Here is a 12779-nt window from a genome sequence, read left to right on the forward strand (position 1 = left end):
TTGCTATACCATATATCAATAAGAGAAGATACGACCTCTCCTAGGAGGTGTGTGATCTATGCCAGAACACTCTGTAGAGGAGTGAACGCACTCCCCTCTTCATGCTACACAGAGTTGTTACAGACCTCCTAGAATGAGACATTCTTTCAATCTACAAATGATTATATACTTCTAAGCATATATGAGTAAATATTTCTAAGCATAAATGACAATCAACAATACAAAACCTAACTCGGGCCACTTCGGAGGTGGGGTGCCCCCGGCCTCTCGGCCTGGGGCTTGGTCACTCAGGCACAGCTGGCTGCCGGCGGAGCTCACGGGCGCTTCACTGCAACTCCCCCTGGCTTCTGCTCCGCGGCTGCTGAGTGAACCCTCATCTGGGACTCTCCTCAGCTCTTTCTGGGACAGTGGCGCGGCTGCCCCTCTGTTGGTCTTCCTTGGTCTCTTGTGTTCTGGGGGCCTCTGGATGTCTGGAGTCTTGATCTCCTCCATACCTGCTTCATGCCCTGGAGGACGGGGCTGTGGCCCCCCCACACCCTCTAGCAGATCATTACATGAAGGAACCTTTTAAAAAAACAAGCGCGTCCATGCTCACAGGTGTACACACGGGTGATCACACACACAAACTACACCCTTTTTGGCTCCTACCTCAAAGCACACTGTGTTCTGTTGATCTTATGTGCTGCACAATAATGTTTAACATTTAGTATTTACTGTCATATTCCCATATATCATTGTGATGTTGTTTATTCTATTACTCTTGTTCTCTTCTGCGTGTTTTCTTTTTTCTTTCTCAACAGGTGATCCAGGTGATCGATGCATTTTTTTTTCTTTCTGCCCATTCTGTTGGTTTTTGTTTTTTGCCCTTCTCCCTCGTCCCTCTCCTCAGCTGTTTCTCTTTCTTTCTCCCCTTCTTTCCCCCAGTCAAGTCTGTCCCGTATTCAGCAAGTGAAAATAAAATAAACAATAAAAGGTGAATCAAATGGACCATTATGGCAAGGCTGGGATGGTCAATTTGGTAAAGTAAATCCATTGGGCATCTTTCTTTGCCTTTAGACAATAATTCTGATGGCAAAAGAGCCAAACGGGACAAAACGGGACAAAAAGAAAAAAGAAAAACAGCATCTCTGCTGGGGACAGGAAGAGACTGAACAGGCTGATCCGAAGGGCCAGCTCTGTTCTGGAATGCCCTCTGGACCCAGTGGAGGTGGTGAGTGACAGGAGAATGGCGGCTAAGCTGTCATCACTGTTAGACAACATCTCCCACCCCATGCAGGAGACTCTGACAGCACTGAGCAGCTCCTTCAGTGGGAGACTGCAGCACTCACGGTCTGGGACGGAGAGATTTCGCAGGTCTTTCCTCCCCACTGCTGTCAGACTCCTCAACAAAGACTTTTGCAGCTGATCAAACCCTCACACGTGCAATAAGACTGCTATATGCGCAATTCTTGTACAATTCTTCTTCTGACAAATTTGTACTTTTGTATTTTCTTACTCAGTTGTGAAGGAAATCTCCGTCATCCGTAGATCGGGTTTCCTCCTAAGGCGTGGGCACCAATAAGCAGAGTTCATCCTTTAACATATAACAAAATTAAAATATTCTCGAGCATGATCAACGGTTAATCACGGTACCGGCCGGAGTACCGGGAGCAGTTTGGAAGAACAAGAAGACGCGGAGACTGTTCTAGATTGTCATTCCAAACTAACTCAAAGTTTATTCTCTGTGCAACAGTTTTATAGGCAGACAACAAGTTTCAGTTTCAGACCCTGCCCACTGGGTGGGGTGGCGTCCTTCTGACATTTGGGATCCTTTGTTCAGCAAGGGCAATAAAGATGCACTCACAAGAACAATAAATCTTATACAGAGGTCTCCTACATTCTGAGTTCTGACACAAAAACCAGATGGTCTTCACATAAACATCTTCTGCAAGGGAGTGATAGGTAAAAGAGTGATTTGTTGCATCTACTTTCACACCATAAATCTTGAGTTGACAAGGCAAGAGAAAATAACGATTAACATAAATAGCCTTGTTAAGTCACAGAATCTTCAGTCTAATATCATCATACACCAGTAAAAAAAGGTTCGTGTGTCAGCAGGTTCTCAGTTCAAACCATATAAGGAAGTTCCCCCTAGCTCTGAAAGGGGCCTTCTATAATCTCAACATATCTTTGACAGGTCCATTAAACACTAGACAGTTAGAATCCTTTAGTGATATAAGTTTGCACATGGTAGAATACTGCATGTAGTTATTTGCATTAGGAAATGTTTAACCATATATACCTAGAGGCACATAATCAATTGTGTGATCTTTAGCAGGCTGCAAGCTTGAGGTGCACTCGAGGAATGCACTGTCCCACTATACCACGGCAGGATCAACGCAGCTATGCCTGTTCCAGTTTAAGTGCCTTCTTTACATATAGATGAACTGTTGGATTTTCCAGACTAGCAGGCCAAAGGAAGTCACCCGTGGGGTCACAGCAAGCGGAGATGAAGTTCAAACAAAGGGCATTGCAGAAACAGGGTCCTTTGTATAATATCATCAAAAACAATATCCTGTAAATGCTAACCGTAGTGCTAAAATTCACAACAAGTTGTATATAGCATTTGTATTTCATTCTATTGTATATATTATTCTATTCTATTGTATTTTATTCTATTGTGTATAGTATTTTATTTTATTGCATTCCAGTGTTTTCTAATTTCTGCTACATAACTTTGCACTTTTGCTGTAACAAAACAAATTTCCCACCTGTGGGACTAATAAAGGTCATCTTATCTTATATTAATGTTGGGTCTGTCTAGCACAGGCCCACCACTGGAACGAGACAATTTAAAAACACAGCATAAGCATTGAACACCAAGTAGGCAAAGTTCTTCGTGTTACTCATGAGGGAGACCTGCCTGGAGCCAAGTGTCGTTCCACCACTTGACCTCCGTCAGACTCTCAGCCAGGTTCCCCATAGCACTCCTTTTATTGTGGTTATGTAACAGAGTCATAAATCACATTGTTATAATTACACAAAATGTGTTCTAAATTGCCACTAGGTGTGAATGTGCGAATGAATGTGAGTGTGAATGGTTGTCTGTCCCTGTGTGTTAGCCCTGTGACAGACTGGCGATCTGTCCAGGGTGTACCCCGCCTTTCGCCCTATGACAGCTGGGATAGGCTCCAGCGCCCCCCGCGACCCAGAAAAGGATAAGCGGAAGTGAATGGATGGATGGATGGTGTTCTAAACCCCCAAACTTCTCCTTTTATACCTGACTTTTAGGACCTCCAAGCCTGTAGTTATGTTCATTATCAGTTAGAGCCCCTCCTCATTCTTTTCTTCTTCTTCTTTGGTGCAACCCTATAATTACAGTGTACCCCTTTGCCTTTCCCCTTTTTCTACAATTCCCCTGTGGGAGAGGTTGGTGTCATTTCTTTCCAACACCTTAAAACACACATAATTCATATTTAGCCACCCTGATGTTTATGATTGCGATTTTAGTTGTTATTGTCATTATTAAGCCTGTTTTTGTAAGATGTTATAAGTGTGTAGTATGTGTGTATCATAAATGTGTTTTAGGCGCCATAAATGCTAGCATGAATATATACTCCTTGCTAGCTTGGGAGCTGTGGCGGGTTGAGCTAACCCTCTTCCCCACTGTTTGTATTTGGTCGTAGGAGCTGGAGTGGGCAAATTATTTACTTGGAGGTCTTTCTTTCTTTTACCTTTTTTATCAGGTATGTCAGATTTCATGTTGTTGTTTTTGTTTTATCTTATGTCAAATATGTTACCTGTAAATACTTTATGTTTAATGTAAAAATAAATGCCAGCCCTTTTTCTGTAATTCCCCTGTGGGAGAGGAGCTGGAGTGGGCAAATTATTTACTTGGAGGTCTTTCTTTCTTTTACCTTTTTTATCAGACACAACGCAGAATCACACCGGTTACACTTACATGAATATGCAAAGGGTCATTAACATATAACATCTTACATAGGTATACATGTGAACAAAGAATACTGTGTGTGTGTGGGGGGGGGGGGGGGGGGGGGCGGGTGGTGGTCAGAGTGTGACCCCATGAAGACTTCCCTAAACCTGCTGGTCTCGAAGTCCAGCAGTTCATCAAACCAAAAGGGACTTAGACTAAGACAGATATAGCCACGTTTATCCTGCCATAAAACAATAAAACAAGGTACGACCTCTTCCCATGCTCCCAGGATGTAGGTGTGCATTCAATGCACACCAAGCCTTTGCAGCCTGCTAAAGATCACACATCCTATCACTACACAATTGATTATACACCTCTAAGCATATATGGTTAAATATTTCTAAGCATAAATGACAATCAACAATACAAAACCTAACACTTAAAAATATTTTTTTCCTTCTTTGTTTACATTGCATTCCAGGGAAATTTTAAATTGTCCAGGTTGTAAACATTTGCAGTTAGAGTTGGTTAAGTTTGCTTTGACAAGAAAAAAAGCTGAGACAAAATACAACTCCACAACTTTACCCCATCTCACTTAAACAAGCAGCTGTTTTTTATGTGCATTAAAGCTATATCAAAATTTAACAGTGCAAATGCTAATTCCTTGCTGAGAGTTTAACCAAAAGGCATTTCCTGTAGGAATGGGCTGACATATCCTGAGCATAACCATCTATAATATCCACTAAAGTTAAAAAGAGGAGCTTTGCAACATGAAACTGCAGTGTGCCAAATAAAAAAGTCAAATACGTATTTTTTGGACCATAAGGTGCAGGTGATTATAAGGCACATTAAGCGAAACAAAGCAGTCAGATAAATTAAACTTTATTCAACTCATTCTTCTTGCTTCCTCCACTTCTGTACCATTGATTCAATAATGCTGTATTCTATCACATCTGCTCTTAGGGTTGCCAACTCCCTGAAAAATAAATAAGGGACACCTCGTGGCCAGGGCTGGGCAACCCAGTTGTCTTCACCCTTCCAATTTTTTAGCTTTTTTTTTTTTTGTGTGTGAAGTTATTTTTTTAACCATATGACTTGAAGTTGATTTAAGTACATGTATATTCTTTGCAATATGAACACATGGGAAACAAATGATCATTTAGCCATTTATTTGTAGCACAAAATGACAACATTAACACAATAAAACATGTCTCTTTCTTAAACAGAAGCCTGTCATGCTAAACTTTTGAGAATATAAGTAAATCCTTCTTTAAAAGAACTCTGTCCTGCTTAACTTAAAAATATATAAATTAATAGAAAACAATAGAAAGAAAAATATTCTTGTAACAGTGCACATAAAGTGCATTTACTGCAGTTGGCTTCAGTTAAGGTATTATTTCAGCTTTTCTAATGTTTTTTTTTTTTTTTGGCCTCACCCATTTGGTTCTTTAGCCATCGGAATTGTTGTCTGAAGACCAACAAGGATACCCAATGGATTTACTTTGCCAAATGGATCATCGTGGCATTGCCAGATTGGTCCATTTGATCGATCTTTGTTTTTATTATTTATTATATTTTATTTTCAGATGTTACAGACGGGACAGACATGAGTGAGGGATAGGAAAGGGAGAAAGAAAGAGGAAGGAAAGGAAAAACAGAAGGGGAGAGGGACAGTGAGAAAGGGGGGGAGAAAAAAAATAAAAATCTCCTGGATCACCTGTTGAGAGAAGAATAGAAAACAAGCAAAAAAAAAAACAAAAAAAAAAACAGAGCAACATACTAAACACAACACCATCGCATTAATCTAGCTAAGTGTAAACAGCAGTAAATACTAAATATTCAATGTTGTTGTGCAGCACGCAGGACAGACAGCGCACAATGTGCTTCGAAGTAGCAGCCAAGAAAGGTGTAATTTAAGTCTACGTGCAGTGAACACCCGTGTGCATACCTTTGTGGATCAGCGCGCTTGTATTCAAATGGTTTCCACATGTAATGGTCTGCAAGAGGATGTAGCGAGCCATAGCCCCGTCCCCCAGGGCATGAAGCAGGCATGGAGGAGATCCAGGCCCCAGACAACCAGAGGCCCCAGAGTGCGAGAGCCCAAGGAGGACCACCGGAGGGGCATCCGTGCCACCTTCATGGGAAGGGCTGAGGATCCCCAGACGAGGCATCACCCAGTAGCCACCGAGCAGAAGCTAGAGGGGGCTGCACTGGCGTGCCCGCCGGCTATGCCAGCAGCCAGCTGTGCCAGAGTGAACTGAGCCGCAGGCCCAGGGGCCGGAGGCCCGAGGGCCCCCCGCACCCCGGAGGAGGCCTGACCGAGCAACAGGCGCCAGGCCCCGCCAGGTAGCCACCGGGAACAAGCTGGTACATACCTGAGTGCCCAGCCCCGGACACCAAGAACCACCAATGCACCAACCCCTGAGGGCATCAGTCACCGGCAGGGAGTGTGGTGAGGGGAGATAGGCCTTGGAGGGCCTGGGAGTTCCCAGAGAGGTGGAGTCTAAGACCCGACCTGACATATAGACACAGACAAACAGGCACACAGAGACACAAACATGCATTCCCACCCTCATGCACACATATACAAACACTCAGCACTCACCCAACGTAAGGATTGACATAAATGGACATGTACACACAATCACACTCCCCAAACATACTCTATACCCCAGAGGGGGAAACAGCACCCAGACCCAAGAGATGTTACCCTTCCCCCCGGGGTGGAGGCAAGCAGACCGTCCCAGGCTGGAGGCAAGCAGCAGGGAGGCTAATTGGGCAGCCAAAATCTCCTCCCAGCCCCCCCGCCCCGATGGCTAGCAGAGAACGGGGGTGTGTGAAGACCCCATACCTCCCTCCTCCCGCTCATGTGTAGTGTTGCTACATGTTGTTCTAAAGTGCATTTAAAACAAGGGAGAGCATGGTGCTGCTGCCAGAGAGCAGCAGGTGTTAGCACGGCCCCTCCCGAGAACTCTCAATGTCTACATGGATTTAAAATTGAGAGGTGGGCACCAGCGCCAGAGGTAGGTTTGAGTACACAGACCGTCCACTGGATGCCGTTAACGTGCCCACCCTCAAGGCCCTGTATATATGTGTGTGTTATGAGAGTGTAAGTAATGTGGATGTCTAAGTTGTGAGATAAAGTTGAGGCACAGGTGACCAGAAGGGGACAGGGGGGGAATGTCTCCCCTGCACCCTCGTGACACACCCGCACCCCAAAGCCCTACCTGTGTGGGTGGGTGTGGTGGAGCGGGAAGAGGGAGGTAGCCGGGGATGGGGAGGAAAAGGAGGGAGGGGAGGATGCCCCTCCCTAGGGCCAGCTCCCCCGCTGACCCCAGTAGGAACCCCCGTCCTCTGGTACCCACCAAGGCAAAGGAGCCCAGGTCCATCCAGACCGGGGCCTACGGTAGCACTGCCAAGCCCCACAGGATCCGGGACAGCCCACCCTACCCCACCGCAGAGGAAAATGTACCCACCCCAACATTCAATCGTCTCCCAGACTACACAAGACAACAGACACCCAGGTTAAGTTTATTCTCCACCTCTCCTATGTCTCTCCCCCACCTGCAGAGTAGACTCCTGCAAGGATGGAACAACCTCCCCGCCAGTTGAAGAGCCCCCCAGTTAGGCCGATGCACAAGAGGCCCCCAGCGCCAGGGCTGAGCCCCCGTGCACCCACCCGCTCACAACCTCGGTGACACACCGACGAGGACCGAAGCCCCCAAGGCCCAGCCAGAGCCCCAGTACGAAGGCGAAGCACCCCCGAACCCCAAACCCCCACGCCTGCCCTGGATCCACTCAGGGGCAGCCAGGCCACCAGGCCAGTAACCTACGTCCACCAGTACAGACCATCCTCCAGCCCCGCTGCACGCAGCCACGAGGAGAACAACCTCTAAGAGCGACCAGAGCCACTAACCAGGTTATGAACAGAACCCCCGGGTTAAGCCCTCAAGGGATAACGTCTCTAGGGGTCCTCCAGGAGCCCTAAGCCCGTCCCAACTCCATATCAACCACAGTAGCTAAGGCGGGACCAAACCACGACCCCTTATCCCCGCTAGGTGATGGAGCTGATCAAATGTGGTGGCAGAGGCTATATCGAGACTAATGTGATCTATTAGAAGGTTTCTATATTGGCTAGAATTAAGATTATTTTTATTTTTCCAGTTCATGAGGACCGTTTTCTTGGCGATGCATAGGGCAGTAAAAACCATGTGGACTGTATTAGTTTCTGTAGTGACCTCATCCAATTTTCCCAACAAGCATACTAAAGGGGAGGTTGGAATTTTACATTTCAGACACTTTGATAAATCTTAACATATCTCGTGCCAAAACTTCTGCACTGGTGGACAGAACCAAAGAGCGTGGATGTAATTGTCTGGTGTATTGCCTTGACAGTGTGAGCAGTTGTTGGAAGATGTAAAGCCCATCTTGAACATCCGATGACCGGTATAGTGCACTCTATGTAGTATTTTGTATTGTATTAATTGCAGACTGGGATTTTTAATCAATTTAAAGGTTTTTATGCATACCTGAGACCAGAGGTTTTGGTCTAAGCTGACTGATAAATCTGCTTCCCACTTTGCAATAGGAAGGGATATTGATTCATCTAATTTAGAAAGTGTTCTGTATATTTTAGATAATAATTCGGGGGATTTAAGAGTAAGGAAATGTGTCGCACTTGGTGGTGTTTGTAATTCAACTTGACTGAGGTTAAATTTCTTTTTTATTTTGGATTTAATTTGTTGATATTCTAAAAATCTTTTCTTGTTGATCCCATATTGTGCAACTAGTCTGTCAAATGGAATAAATTCTGTTCCTTCTAATATATTGTAATGACCTGGCTGGGGTTGTTAGCCAGGTGCATTCTGGGTATTGTGTTGTCTGTGTTTTCTATCGTTCTGCTAGTTCCTATGTGTTTGATTTGCATGTTGTGTTAGTGTTATGTTAATGTAAGCCACAGTGAAGTTGATGTGTGTTCTGTGGAGTGGGTTGAATTGGCATGGTTGGCTGACACCGCGACTCTATGTGGTGGTAGCGTGATAGGGGTTCGGTGTCAGCAGCATTATGTTGTTGTAGAAAAAGATGGTAAATAAATGACTGGTGTGAACCACTACTGCCTCCTGCTGGATCATTTGGGGATTATCAGTCTGTTGCTGAGACGCTCGGGGTGGTGCGGTGTATGAGGCACGAGCGCTCTCCATTCGCTGTGAAGTTTAGCGATAGCTGCTAGCGCCCTGCTAGCCATTTTAGCTAGTGAGCAGTTTAGCCAGTTTAGCTCCACTAACCCACGGTCGTTACAATATGTTCTAAGTATTTAATTCCTTTACAACTCCATTCTGGGAAATTAATCATATTATTGTTTTGTAATATGTCAGGGTTATTCCAGATAGGTGTACGTTTGCATGGGATTAATGAAGACTCCGTTATTTTTAGAAACTCCCACCATGCTGTCAGAGAAAAGCTGATGTTGATACTTTTAAAGCATTCATGTCTTTTGATGTTTGAGCTAATAAATGGTAGGTCTGAAATCTCTAGATCCTTGCATAGTGCCTGTTCAACATCTAGCCAGGGCTCATCTAAGAAGGTATGTTTTAACCATTCTGAGATGAACTGAAGCCTGTTGGCTAAGAAGTATTGGTGGAAATTAGGCAGATCCAATCCTCCTCTATCCTTGGTTCTTTGTAGCGTTTTTAAGCTGATACGCGGGGGTTTATCTTTCCAAAGGAATTTGGAAATATATGAATCCAGAGATCTGAACCAATCTTGTGATGGTTTGTTAGGGATCATCAAAAATAAGTAATTTATTTTTGGCAAGATCATCATTTTTATAGTGGCGACCCTTCCCATGAGTGATATGGGTAAAGATTTCCATCTAGTCAGATCGCCTTCTACTTTCTTTAGCAGTGGGATGTGGTTTAATTTAGTTAAGTCTGAAAGCTTAGGAGAGACATTAATACCTAAATATTTAATATTTCCGGATTGCAGTGGGGCAGAGGAAGAATTATGGAAGGAGCAGTTAATGGGAAGAACTGTAGATTTTGGCCAGTTAATTGAATAATCTGAAACTCTTGAAAACCAGTTTATTAGAGTAATTACCTCAGAGAGGTTGGTTTGTGTGCAGCTCTTCTAATGCTAATCAGCTGCTCCTGTTTGTAAACCCGCTTGTTCCCATGATTACGCATCATAACTCATCATCATTATGCATCTATGAATTACTTTTATGTATTAGTCATCTATTGGTTGAAATCATCTATCCTTGCAGTTGTTTATTACACAAAATAAATTATATTATCACACTTCTGGCCACATAGCGCTGATATTCATTGCACACGCCCATATTAACCTTAACCAGAGGGTTTAACCCATACGGTAAAAAAATATATTTTGAAATATATTTTGAAATATATTTCAAAATATACAAAAATTGGCCAAATAATATATGCGCTAAAATACATTTCAAAATATATAAATATATTTTGAAATGTATGCCTTATGATATAATTGGTGGTTCAATTTGCATTTTTGTAAATTCATAAATGAACAGTTCAACCAAAAATGTAAATTCTCTAATCAATTGCTCACTCTTAAGTTGTTATAAACCTGTATGAATTTCTTTTGAACAAAATAATGTTGATAACCAAACAGTTGGAAAGAGAGATTTTCCAAAATTTTCCTTCAATGTGACAGACCTTGGCACACGAGGTACATTACATGGCGGTTTTTAATCTTTAAAAGCATTTCATATAACAGTTTTTGTAGACCTAGACTACCTATATACAGTGCTTTTCATGGTTTTCACTGTTTAATCACAGCCCTGTTACAGTTCTTGCAACACCCAGAAGTACTGAATGCATATAGTCTGGGACAGACCCTTCGATAATATCAAAACTGGGAAGTCTACACAACATACTTGCCCTTTAACACCATAACAGCTTTACCACACACTGTAGCGCAGCTTCTACAAATTCATTAGTTTGTTCCTGATTGCGGAGCTGAATGTCCTTCTGAAAAGGATATACACGAGTGAATCCTCTGCCTTTTTCAACTACCTTTCCTTCATGAAGGCAGTAGGAGCATCCATATTCACCATTAAACTGTTTAAAATTTTGGATCAGAGGTCTGGCAACTGAGTCACTCATTAGAATTAGAGGGATTACTTTTGTATTGACAGAAACGCCTTCCTCATCTTCCCATGTGAAACCACTGTCCTGTAGGCCCACACACTCATCAATGAAAGGTTTTAAGAAACTTCTCATGTGAGGCTTCTCATCCCGAACCATAGTGCACAAAGAAGTACATATCCTGTCTTGTTTTCAATGGCAATTCATTAATGGTGCAAAAAAGGGGCCAAATACTACAAGGGAACTTTTTAAAAACTGGCACACCATCACAGCTAAATGTTAAGCTGAGGGTTTGAAGGGCCGTTTCTGAACCACTTAAAGCTTTTGATACAAAAAACCATCACAAATGTCACTGAGAGAAGTAGATGTTTCTGTTTGCCTTCCTATTAATTCATCTGTAATTCCTGGCATTCTCAAGAGATTTTTGAGTTGATCTTCCAAGGAGAGGTATATGAAAAAGTTATTGGTAAACCTACTTGCTTTGTCATAGGTGCTGTTGCATTGAACACATGAACTTGGGTCCAGTTCAGCTGACATTATATTACTACACTGTTCACACACATAACAGATTTTCATGATGTCTTTTGTATCATCAAAGCTTTGTAAAATGAATATTTTGTCCTGCATGCTGAATCACTGCCACCAACAACATTAAGGATTTTCATGATATCTTCAAGACAGTCATTGGTCAAACTGTGTTTGAGCTTAAGTGCCAGAAGTAGTAGTTGATTTTGCTCTTTAGTTTGACCTGAATCCACTGGGACCTCTATCTGAACAGGACCTGCAGTGCACTCTTCATCATTAGTCATCAGCAGAGTTCTGTCTTCTGGAAGGGTGTCTGGGATTTCCTTGAAAAGAGAAGCGAGAGAGAGAATTATGGGTCCTGTAAACAAATCTTCAGTGTAAGAGCATTAACCTAGTGGACTCATAGACGCATTCATGTCTATATCGGTGAGATCTGCCCTGTAACTGTCTTCTCTCTACTGTATTTATGCATCTCTTTTTTTAACATTACAGCAGACATTTGAAATTGGTCTCATTCACTAATTGTGCACTATTTGACATGTCCATTCAGTCTTGCCAAAATTTAAGTGTGCTTAGGCTGTCAAAATGAATGCTTAGTGCTTTCTTTCATGATAAATTCTGTAAGAATATATGATTGCAGTAGAAAGTAGAAATTACCGTAAAAATCATAATTAGAACAATGATTACTTGTTTTATTTTTTCTTGTTCAATGCACTAATTCATGAATATTCTTTAAAAAATAATGTCTAGAAATGTAATGATCTTTTTGATTTCATTTCTTGACTTGAAAATTCAACTAACAATTGTGTACTTATTTCGACAAATCTATAGTCCAATATTCAGAATAGATTTAATTTAGGTTTATGCATTAAAAGTGTTTTTATTACAGTTAACCCAAAATGTTTGTATTCCAACACTAACCTTAAAAAGAGACCAATAAGATCATTTATTAATATTAATATGAATCAGGCATTTATTATTTGGTATAACTGAGGTAATTAAATGCTAAGGGATAAGATAAAATGGATGATAAGATAAAAGGAATAAAATGTTATTTTTGGTAATCATCACCCTCAAGTTGTTCTAAACCTATTTCTTTGTTCTGTTGAACACAAAAGAAGATATTTTCAAGAATGTTGATAACCAGTTTCTTGTCCCTACTGACTTCCATAGTGTTGTTATTTCATACTATGTCCATACTATGTCAATGGGGACAAGGC

The sequence above is a fragment of the Astatotilapia calliptera genome, unplaced genomic scaffold, assembly GCF_900246225.1.
Source record: "Astatotilapia calliptera unplaced genomic scaffold, fAstCal1.2 U_scaffold_9, whole genome shotgun sequence".
NCBI classification, from domain to species: domain Eukaryota; kingdom Metazoa; phylum Chordata; class Actinopteri; order Cichliformes; family Cichlidae; genus Astatotilapia; species Astatotilapia calliptera.